Raw genomic sequence first — 12,935 nt, forward strand, 5'->3', positions numbered from 1 at the left:
GGCCGCAGCCACCACCATAACATCAACTGGTATCCCTTTGGACCAATGTGGGTTCTCCTCGGAAGGGGAAAGAATTTTGTCTGGTCTCAGAGGGATCACCTCAGTGGAATCTGGGTTCTTCCAAGCATACTGCATGATGAGCTGGGTGAGCTCACTGCAGGCGAGGTCACCCAAAAGGTAGAAAGCCAGGTGCGAAAAGCCTGCAGGGACATGGACTCCTCAGCCGAAGGGTTGGAGGGCGTCCAGTCACCTCTCTGCTTTAACATTTCCAGGATGTCTCTGAATGAGACATCATCAGGAGGTGACCGTGGGGACCCTTCATCATCGTAATCCATGTCTTCCATTAAGGAGTCCTCGGGTCAGTCTATTTGCTTCCTCTTGCACTTCTTTCAAGGGGGCTCCTCAGTGGGGGTTTCTGAGGATGACTCGGAAGAGCAAGTACCCTGAACAGGTGTGATGTCCTGGGGGGGTGGTCTGTGACAGCTGTAGCTCGGGAGATGAAAACTGGGATTCCGACATCGGAGTGCTGCCAAAAGCAAGAGCCCTCTCCATCGCGTGGAAGGCAGGCCCACCCAATGAGGGATGGGAGCCTAGAACCAAGAAAAAACCTCAGAACCGGGGTCACACTCTGCTCTGATGAACCCGCCCCCATGGATGGAGCCTCAAGTAGGATAGGCACAGATGTGGCTATCGGCACCAAGGATGGAACCGAGGAGAGAGATGGCTCTGTACCCTGGGCCAACATGCCTGTCCCCCAATCCACAGATTGAGGAAGGACTTGTTCACTGGAAATCAAAGACCAAAAGGACAAACTTGGAGCCAGAATGAGATGCACCGTAGGAACCGAGGTGATGGGTTCTGAGAAGGATGTTGGAGCAGAAGGCTTCGTAACCAAGATGGTCGAAGGAGTGTAAGATGGAGTCCATGGATAAGACAACCCAAATCTTGCAGGTGGATGGGTCTTAGAAAATGAGGGAATCCCCCTGGCTAACAACAGCTGGTCTACAAGACTCACCACGTCATGTTCCGAAAGGCTCCTGGTAGATCTAGTGGATACTCTGGACTGGGAGTCAGGACTTTCGATGAAGGGGCTATGTGCTTGGCCAGAAATGGGTCTATGGAAGGGGAGTATCAGGTCCATAGTGCAAGGTCTGCGGGCACTGACGTCTCTAGTTTTGAGACCTGAAGTAAAGGGGTCGAATCCAGTGAGGTCGATACAATGCTCGCTGCTGAAGTGGCACTCTGAGACAAAATGGTTAGTACCAAAAAGGAAACTAATGGCGTAGTCAAAGGTGTGTCCTGACCCTAAGTGGCTACAGGTGCTAAAGTTGAAATAGGTGTAGTAAGGTCTATGATCAGTGCCAGATCCGGTGCCAAAACAGATGCTGGTATCGATTGTTTTGAGATGGTTGGAGCTGAAGACAGAGCCGAAGAGGCAGATTTATGCCTCAAAGATAACTTTGGGACCTTTGATTTCTCAGGCTTGCTCTGATCATCCGATGGTGAAGAAGGAACAGTGTGGGATCTCTTTTTATCCATAGAAGGAGGGGTTGAGATCTCCATCGCAGAAATGGCCTCTGACAAATGAGACCTGAGTAACCCTTTCAGAATGAGTTTATTTTTGCGCTCATTAAGAGTGCGTTGACTAAAACTCTGACAAATGTCACATGGAGGCTGCACTGAAAAGTGGGGCACTCCCAAACAGTTAACACAGTCATCATGAGGATCACTGTTAGGTAACTTGCCCTTACATGAAGTACAATGCTTAAAACCTGAAGTACCCTTCTTATATGACATCTTGATAGAAGAAAACACCACAGGCCAACTGTAGAATCCAAATATAATAAAGTCACCTCAATTCAAAAAGTCACAAATATAACAATACACCTGAATAAAAGTCAAAGCTAATAGGTTAAACAGGAGAGACAATTCCAACTATGGTATTGAAGAAATACCACAAGGGTAAGGGAGGAAAGGTTGTACCAACGATGGTACTTGAAAGTTTACCAACGGTAACAATGGGTAGAAAGGAAAAACAAGGCTAGACAGAAGAAATGATACTGGCAATACTAATCACTTAATAAAATATGAAGCTATCCAAAATTTTTCATACAAATATCAAAAAATGTGGCAAACAAGATCTGAGGTAAAAGGGAGAAGGTCATTCTGGGTATAGACTTAGCTCAAGAGTTTTTTGGCTGGCACGAGCTTGGTTAAAAGGCCAACTCGGTTCTGAGGGCTTGGAACCAAACCCATCAGTGATGAATGGAAAGAAGATTAACATCAGATTAATACTTTCCTTTTCTTGCTGATTTTATCATTTCTCCATTCAAATTTTCTATATAATTCTGTCAATGTAGCAGAACTCAGTTTTTTAAAAACATAAATACTGCCATGTTTAGGCAGTTTTGCTGGTGTATCATGTTAATATAAATTGGTCCAGGTTAATAACCTAATATAGGAAGAGAACATTGTGCTCTGAAGATCATTTCAGCATGTCCTATGTAGTATCCAGAAAACTGTTAGCAGTAATTCTTTCAGGGAGATATTTTAAAACAAAATTATTCTTCCTAGATCTAGCCTCCACTTATATTAGGTTAATAGGTGCATAGGTATATACTAGGCTAATGACCACCAGGGCCTTTATAAGCCTAATCATGCATTCACACCAAACTGCGTCCCTATGTATCATGAGTGTTTATTAGGAAGGGGTATGTTAAGAAGCTTCTAGAGTTTATATGGGGGGTATGTTAGTTTGGGCATTATCTGCCTCTGTGTAACAGAGACATGGGGGCCAGACCTGGAGTGAGTTTGAGATTTCCCATCCATTTGCCAAGGTTACACTTACATAGGATTTGGAATGGATTCTGCTTCATATTGATGGGGAACCTGTTCCAGAGCATGGGGATCCTCTGAGACACCTGACTCATCAATACGTCTTATTTATGTCACAAGCAACATTTAAATCCTCAAATCTAGAGGTTCTGATGCTGTTCATTTTACAGTTGTGTAAAAGGTCCATCAGAGCTGGATCTGAGGATGCACTGTATGCCAAGCATAGATGGCCTCTCAGTAACTTGTAGAAAACAGGTTACAGAGATAGGGCCTTAAGGCGATCCATACAGAATAATGTGTTTACACACTGGAACATCCTTGTAAGGAGCCTTTGTGAGCTTTCCAACTGTTGCATATGTCTGGTCAGATACATACTGGAGGGTGGAGGGGCATTATACTCAATGATGGGTCTGATAAGGGCTGAATAAAGTAGCACTATGACTTCCTTGGACCTGGATGCCATGTCCATTCTTACAAGTTGGGTGACATGATAGGTAATAGCCAAGGTAGTAAGGAAATCATTCTAATAATGACTTCATCTGGAGTTGTGATCTGCATTAGAGAGATCATGGATGGTTTTGACTGGTTCATTGCTGGCTGTCCTAAGGCACACTTGTGCATCTTGTAGATTTTTTTTTTTTTAAGAAAGCACGGGACTTCATTTGAACAGCATCAAGAAGCACAGTTAATGTACTTTGGCATAAAAAACTTGAAAGAAGCTTTAATCACAAAGCATAATCGGACAGAAAATAAAGTTATGCAGAGTAAATAGCCAAAAGATCATAAGACTTAAGAACTGCACCAATTAAAGGCCTAGTTCATTAGTACCAATGGTTTTATTCAGGAAGTATAAATGCTTCAATACATTAAAATAAATAACCCCAAACCTTACATGAAAAAGCTTACAAGACGTAAGTCTAAAACTGGCTGCTATGTTAATAGTTTAATGCTTTGCTTTTTTAAATGCTCTTAAAGTTCAGTCCTTGCTGTATTGCACACATTTAACAAAACTTGCTAATGAAAGTCTCGTTTCCCATGTTAAGACTAAATTTTGATCCTAGAGTTATGTTGTATATTTCAGCACGTACATTTTTTTCCTCAAGTTTAACAAACATTGCTGAGTGTCTGCAATGTCCATTATGTGTATTGTAAACCCTAATTAGCTTCAGTTGTCCCCAGTTTTTCTAATTTCTTATAAATCAGTAGGAACCATTTACCTAGATAAACTCAGTCTCTAGAAATAGGTAAACGTTTTTCTGATTCACTGATATTTTTTCACAGAGAGGTGGTGAACAAATACCAGCTGAATTTTTTAACATTTAAATATCACTGCAGTTTTTTTATGTAATTTTCCACATTTTACTATAAAATAAAACACAATCCCAGCTAACCTCCAAAGGTCCTCTCCACTAAATCAGTAGAATTTTGTAGATAAGACACCAGTATGAGGACCACCACGATTATGCAGCAAAAAAATCTTCTTTATTGAATACAAAGAGAGATGAGCGCTTTCACGTACGGACTGTACACTTCTTCAGATCTATTTGATTAAATCTAAAACAATTCCTTATATAGTACAAAATAAGTGGCAAATTGCATCAATTAGTCAATTAGTATCATAATTACAAAGTTAAGTGCAAAAGGCTGTTACTAAAGTGTCAGTACTATTGCTAAAACAAAAGCTAACTCACTCTATATACAAACAGAAACAGTTTTTAAGAAAAACACAAAACATCAGAAAAACAGACATGTAAAGGACATAAAAAATATATGTATATATGCCTCTACTTATCAGTATTGCATAAAAGATCTCAGTTTCTAAAAAAGAGCTCCATAAAGAGCTCTATAAGAAATGGAACATTATGTCCATAGGCTTGGAAAAAGTGTATATTCTTATGTTATGTATGTGAGCCTGGTTTGTTCCCTTATATATTTCTACTTAGAACAGGGCTATTAATGCCATAAATACCTATGGTTATGTATGATCCTAATGTCTAAAACTAAAATAATATAAAATAAACGTAGTTGATATATAAATAGATAAATAAATAGAAAAATGAATAGAAAGGAGGGTATTGGATCAGCACAAAGCTTCTGTCTATCCTCAAAAAACAACTTAAAATTAGGAGACAAAATCAACTGCACTGTTAGACTAGATTAGAGGCTATCAGATATAAATATATCTGTTTATTATTCTCAAGTTAGTATTATAATCAATTGAAATGTATGAATATATAAAAATATTTGTTCATAGTTAAACTAAAATTATGTCTATCTAAAACATGCATCGAGACTATATTAAATAGTGAATAATCTATTTACATTGTATATTAAAATCTTTAAGTTAAAAAATGTCAAATATAAAGGGACATATGAACATAAAAAATATACATATAATAGTGCTTGTGTATTCATTTGTTAATATGTCAATTTACTAGTATAATATATATATGGTTAACAAAAGCAACACATATTATCATATATATAATATAATCATAGAATCATTAATTACTTTATTAGATAATCTTAATAGCATATAAATATAAAAAAGTAAGTATATAAAAGTATAAATTATGAAATATAAAATAGATCCACTCCGTGATTACTAAATATCATAATTTCAAAATATGTTAAGATCCTAAGTAGTAAATGTCAGAGTAACAAATATGTAAAATGTATATATTAATATATCCATAGAATGGGAATCTAATATTGTGTTATGTAATACATACATATTCATATATGATAGTGACTACAATATGAAATATATATATAAATATTTATAGTAGTTAGGAGTTATAAGTGATATAAGATGAAAATAATATAGACTTAGTGATATAGATAAATCAATTATTAAGATATAAATATTTTATTTTAAACTCCTTTTTTTGAGTATCGATCTAACACTAATGTACTGATTCAGTCCTGGGCTGTAATGAGCTTTAAACCTAAAAATCCATTGCAATTCTGTACTCTCTAATTCATTAAAGGTGTCTCCTTTCCTATTATTCATATGTACAAGTTGTAGTATTCTGAATCTGAAACTATGATTAGGATTATTAAGGATATGTTTCGCCAGAGCATTTTTCTGATCTTTCTTCTTAATGTCATATATGTGATTGTATATGCGTTCCTTTAAAGACCTAGTTGTCATTCCTATATAGAACGCATCACAATCCTGACAGTTAGCCAAATAAATCAAGTTTGAACTGGTACAAGTTGATTTAAAATTAGGTTTAAATTTAATGTCTAGCTTAGGATGTGTAAAATCTATGTCTTTAGAGATATAACCACACATATTACATGTTTTGCATGGATAAGTTCCTAGTGCATTCTGTTTAGTTAGTCCTTCTCTTCCATCAGATAGTTTCATAACATAAATGCTACTGTGTTTATCATTATGCTTTTCAATACACAGTAGTCTTTTAAGGCTCTTACTATTAGTATAAAGGAACTTTGGTCTTATTCCTATCAGACTCTTAATGTCATCATTTGTAAGCAATATCTGCCAGTTCTTGTGTATAATCTCAACTATACGTCTGTTATCACTAGTGTATCTAGTTTGAAAAGGTATGACATTTTTATTCAGCCTATATCCTCCTTGTACCTGGTTTTGATAACTTTCTTGTGTGAGGGGGGGTTAAAGGTACCTCTAAAGACTGTTGAACTTGTTGAATCAATTCTCTACTGTAATTTCTCTCTATAAACATGTCTTCTAATTTCAATATCTGTTCCATTCTATCTCCATGGTCCTTGCATAATTTATTGACCCTAATGTGCTGACCCTTGATAATGTTGCGAAATATGTGTCTGGGGTGCATGCTGCTGTATTCCAGTAGCGTATTTTTCCCGCAGGGTTTCCTATATATGGTATGACTCAAAATACCTTTGTCATCTTTGGTAATGGTAACATCCAAGAAATTAATCGTAGTTGTGGAATATTCAACAGTAAATTTGAAGAAAGAAGTGGTAGCTTCTAAATATTCCACTAAATCAAGAAATTCCTGTAGCGTGCCATTCCAAAGAATTATTATGTCATCCACAAACCGTTTATATAACAACATTTTTTCAAAATTAACATTATTAAACAAATGCATGCATTCCCAGTAATATACAACAAGATTCGCATAGGTATTTGCACAGGGAGTGCCCATAGCCACTCCCCATTGTTGCAGGAACAAAGTACTGTCATACATGAAGACATTATTGTTTAAAACAAGGTCTAAAATAGCATTCAGGAGAATCTGTTCATTGTTATTGAACCTGGCTGTATTATGAATAATATAACTAATATCTTCAGAACCATAACCATTTGGAATAGAGGTAAATAGATTCTTCATGTCCATAGTTATTAGAAGACTACTGGTGGGAATACCCTCTTTGAAGTCTGTCAGTGCTTCTAGTAACTGGTGTGTGTCCCTTAATACCAGCTGAATTTTTTAACATTTAAATATCACTGCAGTTTTTTTATGTAATTTTCCACATTTTACTATACTTACAAAGCTATACCAGCTAAATTTTTTAACATTTAAATATCACTGCAGTTTTTTTATGTAATTTTCCATGTTTTACTATACTTACAAAGCTACTTTTCTTAATGTTTTATGAATTTCATCATAGAAGGCTTAATACTAGCTTGCACAGAAAGACAATACTAACATCTCCACTATTCTAATCTTTATCCTATTTATGTGAAAATCTGTACAGTCAAAACATAATCATTTGAGACTGGACATTAAACTAAGTTTTTACAAGACATTTTGGTTTTAGCTAGTGATTACCCCAAGGGACTTGTTCACTAATGTTCACCTGAGGTTGTTAGTTCTAGGAATAATTATCCTATTTTAGTAGTAATTAAAGTATATCAATCAACTGACTAGAGTGTGATGTAGTATGGGTTCCTTGACATGTGAACATGGCAAAATTTAGGGTCCTAATATACATATATATATATATATATATATATATATATATATATATAGTGCTGATATAAATAATGGTAGCAAAACTATTCAGAATAATTGGAGGATATTTGTTGGCTCACAAACATACTGAAGAAGCCTTTGCAGAAATTTACTATCTGGCAGTAAAAGGTCTAACAACTTGATAGCTTCTTTGAGGGCACATACATTTCTCCACATCACATTTATGTTCCAAAGAGATAGGAGAATGTACCAATGTTGGTTACCCAAGCAGTTCTTTACACTGATACACTGTTTCCTAAGTTATGGCATACAGGCTTAATGTACACTCTCTCTCTCTCTATATATATATAAATTGGAAACAAGAGACTTTCACCCATCAGCATGTACTATGTTAGAACTGTTGTGTGTGTATGTATATATATATATATATATATATATATATATATAAAAATATATATATATATATACATACATATATACACACACAACAGTTCTAACATAGTACATGCTGATGGGTGAAAGACCCTTGTTTCCAATTTTAAGCCTAAAAGCTTGAGAGGTAGGGAAAATCTTTCTCAAGCTCATGAAAATATGAACATATCTATATAATTAGAGCTAACAGAAAGATGCATTTCTTATTTAATTCTCATTGTCTTCCTTGTTTTCTAGTGGCATTGTACAACTATATTTGTTTATTTGTATTTTATTTAGTTTTGCTTTTGGCAAGTTGCTTTATGTATTATTTTCACTTTTATAAAGTAGGTTTATTAGAAACTGTGCATGAGCAGTGCTGAAAACCAGTAGTGAAACATTAAGTATCACCCATGTCTATAATAGAAGATAGCTCCATGACTCTAGGTACATGATCGGATAGAGCAAGAGAACCTAGTCAGGAAGCAGGTAGATTTGGCTCCATGGGACAGAGAGATAAAATCCTCAATGTGATCTATATGACACAATGTTCAAGTAATGGCTAAGTCACTGGAAAAAATGGTATATGGAAAAGGGAAGAATGAGCAGTTAGTCTTAGCTCAGCTTTCTGGAAGGGAGTGAGTGCAGCGCAATTCATTGCAATGTTTGGATACTAATAAGACAGGAGTTTCCCAAAGCTACCAACGGCAGCCTGGAAACAAATGCTCACATCAAGCAGCATATGCACTGTAGCAGTTGGAGCATGCATAACAGCGGGCACAGCACTGTGGGAGCTACATTCATTCACAGTGTCACATGGGTGGAGTTAAGGACAATACAGAATTCCCTTATGCACAGAGCCAGGACAACAGAAAAGGAGAGGCTTGCTAGCATAACTATCTGCCTGCAGAATATTAAGGTTCACATTTAAATATGGATAGACCCAGTTTGTATGAACAATTCAAACCCCCAGACTGATCAAACAAGACCATCCCTCTCCTGACAACAGTAAGTAATATATGGTGCAGGGCAGAACCTCCATGGGCACCTGTGTGATGGCACTTTCCAGTCCACTATTGTCCCTGCCATGAATAAAAAGAGATGAATGAGCACAAGGCCTATAGGAAAATGGCCGACAGTAAACCTGCAATCAAAAATGCACACAGGGAAAAAAGAATGAAGGTTCAGCTTTTTTGCAGCTTTCTTGTTGTCTCGTTTGAACAAGAGTTTCATTCCATATAGTTCTTGATCCTTAAAGTGGGAAACTATTTTAGATTTCTACCCCACAAAACACCATCCAGTTGACTGCACAAAAGGACAGTTTCCAAAGCAGACCTATGTTCATGAAGGAGATTCTATTCAAATAAAATGTCAGATATTCTGTGTCTGCACTTGGGAGATCAAAACAGATAGCATTGCAGGTTAAGCACAAAACTTGAATTATTTAAGTTGTTGAAGGTCTGCTTTCCTGAAGAGTCCTGTGAGTCAGTACTGTTCATCCACACAGTAGCAGAACACCTTAAAATAAGAGGGAAGTTGTTACCGTATTCTTATACCAGGGTCGGGCAGTACAGCCCTGCTCAATTTGAGATGTAAACTGCATTAAATGCTTGATAAGAAAGGTACAAACTTTAAGTTTGTATACTTAAAAGGCTGTAAGGCTAGCCATCTTATGGTGCTTCTGGTTTCTTGCCTCTATTTTCATATGCAAAATATCCCTACATCTAGACAGAAATGGTGCTGAATATTTGATAAATCAACAAGTTAAACTCACATACCCAATGCAGCATGCACTTAGATATTTAGATATAATAAACTGTTGAGTCAGGATGCCCATTTCTGTTTAGACTTGAAAGTTCATTTTGCTGTTGTACATTAGACTTTCTATCAGCTTTAACAGGAATAGTGAATAGCAGTTTTTTCCATACCATCTTCCACCTTCATCCCATTTTATGAGAAAAGTAATGTCATGATAGCAAAGGTAGTTCTGAAGTATTAAGGAAGGCTAAAATATTTTACTGAAAAGGCTAATAAACAGCTGTCCAAGACAAAATGGAGATGTAACTTTCCATATGTTTGTGAAGAATATAATATTTATGGATAGTAAGTATGTAATAAACAATCCAAATACCACATAAATTACATTTTTGCACACTAAATCTGGATTCAATTATTTAACATAGTAAATAGTTAAAATAATAGCTCTTGTCATATCCACAGAACTACTACAAAGCCCTCGCAAAACAACTTATGAAGGGTTGCTGTATAATCACTTTCACTTTCAGTGTATGAGAATGAATGCTCATTACAAACAGTGAAACTAAGTGTGCACAGATTTGCCACTTTAACTAAATTAAACAGCTAGTGAGAAAACACACTGCAATATTGTGATCCACAAGGTTTAGCAAAATGTGTGTGTAATGTATAAAAGATGCCATTATCACTGAAACTTTATCTGAGCATCTGGAATGTTGCAATACATGTATCTGTAAGAGTTGTGTTACACAGGCATCTCAGCCTCACCCATAAATGGACTTTAAGGAATTTTGAGTGCTACATTTAATGACGAAGGTTGGAATGCTTCATTAGAACTGCCTGGAGCATCTCTAAGAATACCATATTTAGCTGTAATTTAGAATATTTCATTACATATGTTACATTGTATTCAGGTTAAATCAATGTAGTAAATCTGGCTAAAAGAACTGCCTCTTTTGCAATGACTCAATGGGCATTCTGACTTGCACATTTTCTTCTTTTTTTTAATTAAAATTCCAAACTAGTACTGGTTTTCAAAGCTATAACTAAGGCTTTAGAAATGCCAAGTTATAGTTGGTTAGTGCTTCATTTATTTGTATTGCACCGCACTATTACAGTGAAAGGATTTGTGTTGCCCCCTTACAAGATCACTTTTTCAGAACAGAATGTCTGCCTTAATTTTTTTTAAATCCTTTAAAATTGATCTGTTTTTGATACACATGCAGTGATTACCATAATTAACCTACAAAACTATGAGTCTATTTCAGATATAGCATGGCTCACAATGACAAGGATAAATGCAACATGCATACATATATGGACAGTTTTGGTGCAGTCAGAATGTTTCTATGAGGGATTTAGCACAGACAGGGGAAAAAAACATTTATAAAACATATATACAAGGAAAAAAATGCAGGACTGAACCCCATATCCTACATGTCTGAAGCAGAAAGCATAAGAACTTAATGACCCTATTGTACTACAGAGAGAGAGCTAAGCAACTGGATTACAAAAAAAGGTTCTACATTCATATATGAAGTCAATGATGTACTGTGTAGAAAAGACATAATGCGGAGTTAGAGAGAGTTGTTTTGGGGAGACAAATGTGTTAAATATGCTATACAATCATGTCTAGCTATAAAATTTTAATTATTTATTATTTTATTGACATTTGATTCCCAGGAAAGTCCGACTGGGTAGGAACTCACTTTCAACAAAGACCCAGGGAGAAAAGCTCATAAGTGCTACAAAACATTTTAAGAACAATAATTTTACAATCTTTTAAAAACACACAAAAAAACTGACAGTTAATTAAATACAAAAAAAATTCAGTTTAATTGTACCAAAATAGACAAAATGAAAATACTGGTTAAGAATAGATACAAGGTATATGATAATGATTTAATATTTAGGGAAATTTTAGCCAGCTTAGAGAGAAAATAAAGTTAAGTTAGTATGATACCAACAGGAATTGCAATATGAATTGAGACAAAAGCAAATTCATGGCATATTTAGGGGAGAAAGCCAGGAGGGAGGAATTGAAGAAAGGAGAGTAGAGAGGTGCAAGGTATGAATAGGTATTTGTTTACATTTATGGATATAGGTTATCCTGGTGTTGAGCAAAAAACAGAGCCAGATTTTGGCTAGAAAGTCTTTCAAATGGTTTTACAGGATGGGACTGAAGATAGTGACCTGATGGGTGTAGTAAGGAGTTTCAGGCCTTAGCAACATGTTAAGAGTGGATAGACAATGCTCAGCAGATTTGATAGGTTTTTGGAGTTTCAGGAGTTTCTGATCATTAGTTTCTGGTCATTAGACTGTAATGACCAACTGAGAACACAGGTGTGTAGAATGGCATTTAGTGCTGGACAAGCAGATGTATGCTGGATAATTTTATGAACTTTACTAAAGACAATATTCATGGAAGCCACAGAATAGAAAATATTTACCAGTTGCAGAAAAGGCAAATATTGGGGGGGGGGGGATGAAATATCAACTGAAAACCGAGAACAGGGTTCAAAGCAAAAAGCAAATAAGTAAACAGGGTCTCAATTGCAATCTAGAAAAAAGGAGGAGGATACAAATCACAGTTTTGTCAGGAGTAGATAATCTGTTGTGTTAAATATCATTAGAGGATTTAATCACAGCTGCCATCCAGTTAAAGCCCAAGTGTTTAACAAAGGCCATTCAGGAGTATAGTCTGTAATATCTACAACCATTTGCCGGTGCCTTTTCCTTTTTAATATTTACATTAACAATACAATTTTTATTGAATAAATATTTCTGGATGCTGAAGAAAGTCTTTCAGTCATTTACCTATTCATTTGCCCAGTACTACATTTAGTAATGCCTGTTTACCTTGTTGAGGGTAATTACAAACACTAGGGCATAAGAAAGAAAGACAGACAGTCCTAGACAGAACAGCAGTTAACCATAGGATGTAATCTTATACATATACAAAGCTCTGGGCAGTTTAGAGGACCTCTAAACAGTGGTATTTCCACTGGA

Source organism: Protopterus annectens, chromosome 2.part0 (assembly GCF_019279795.1).
Source record: "Protopterus annectens isolate FY-2018-M chromosome 2.part0, PAN1.0, whole genome shotgun sequence".
Classification (NCBI taxonomy): Eukaryota; Metazoa; Chordata; order Ceratodontiformes; family Protopteridae; genus Protopterus; species Protopterus annectens.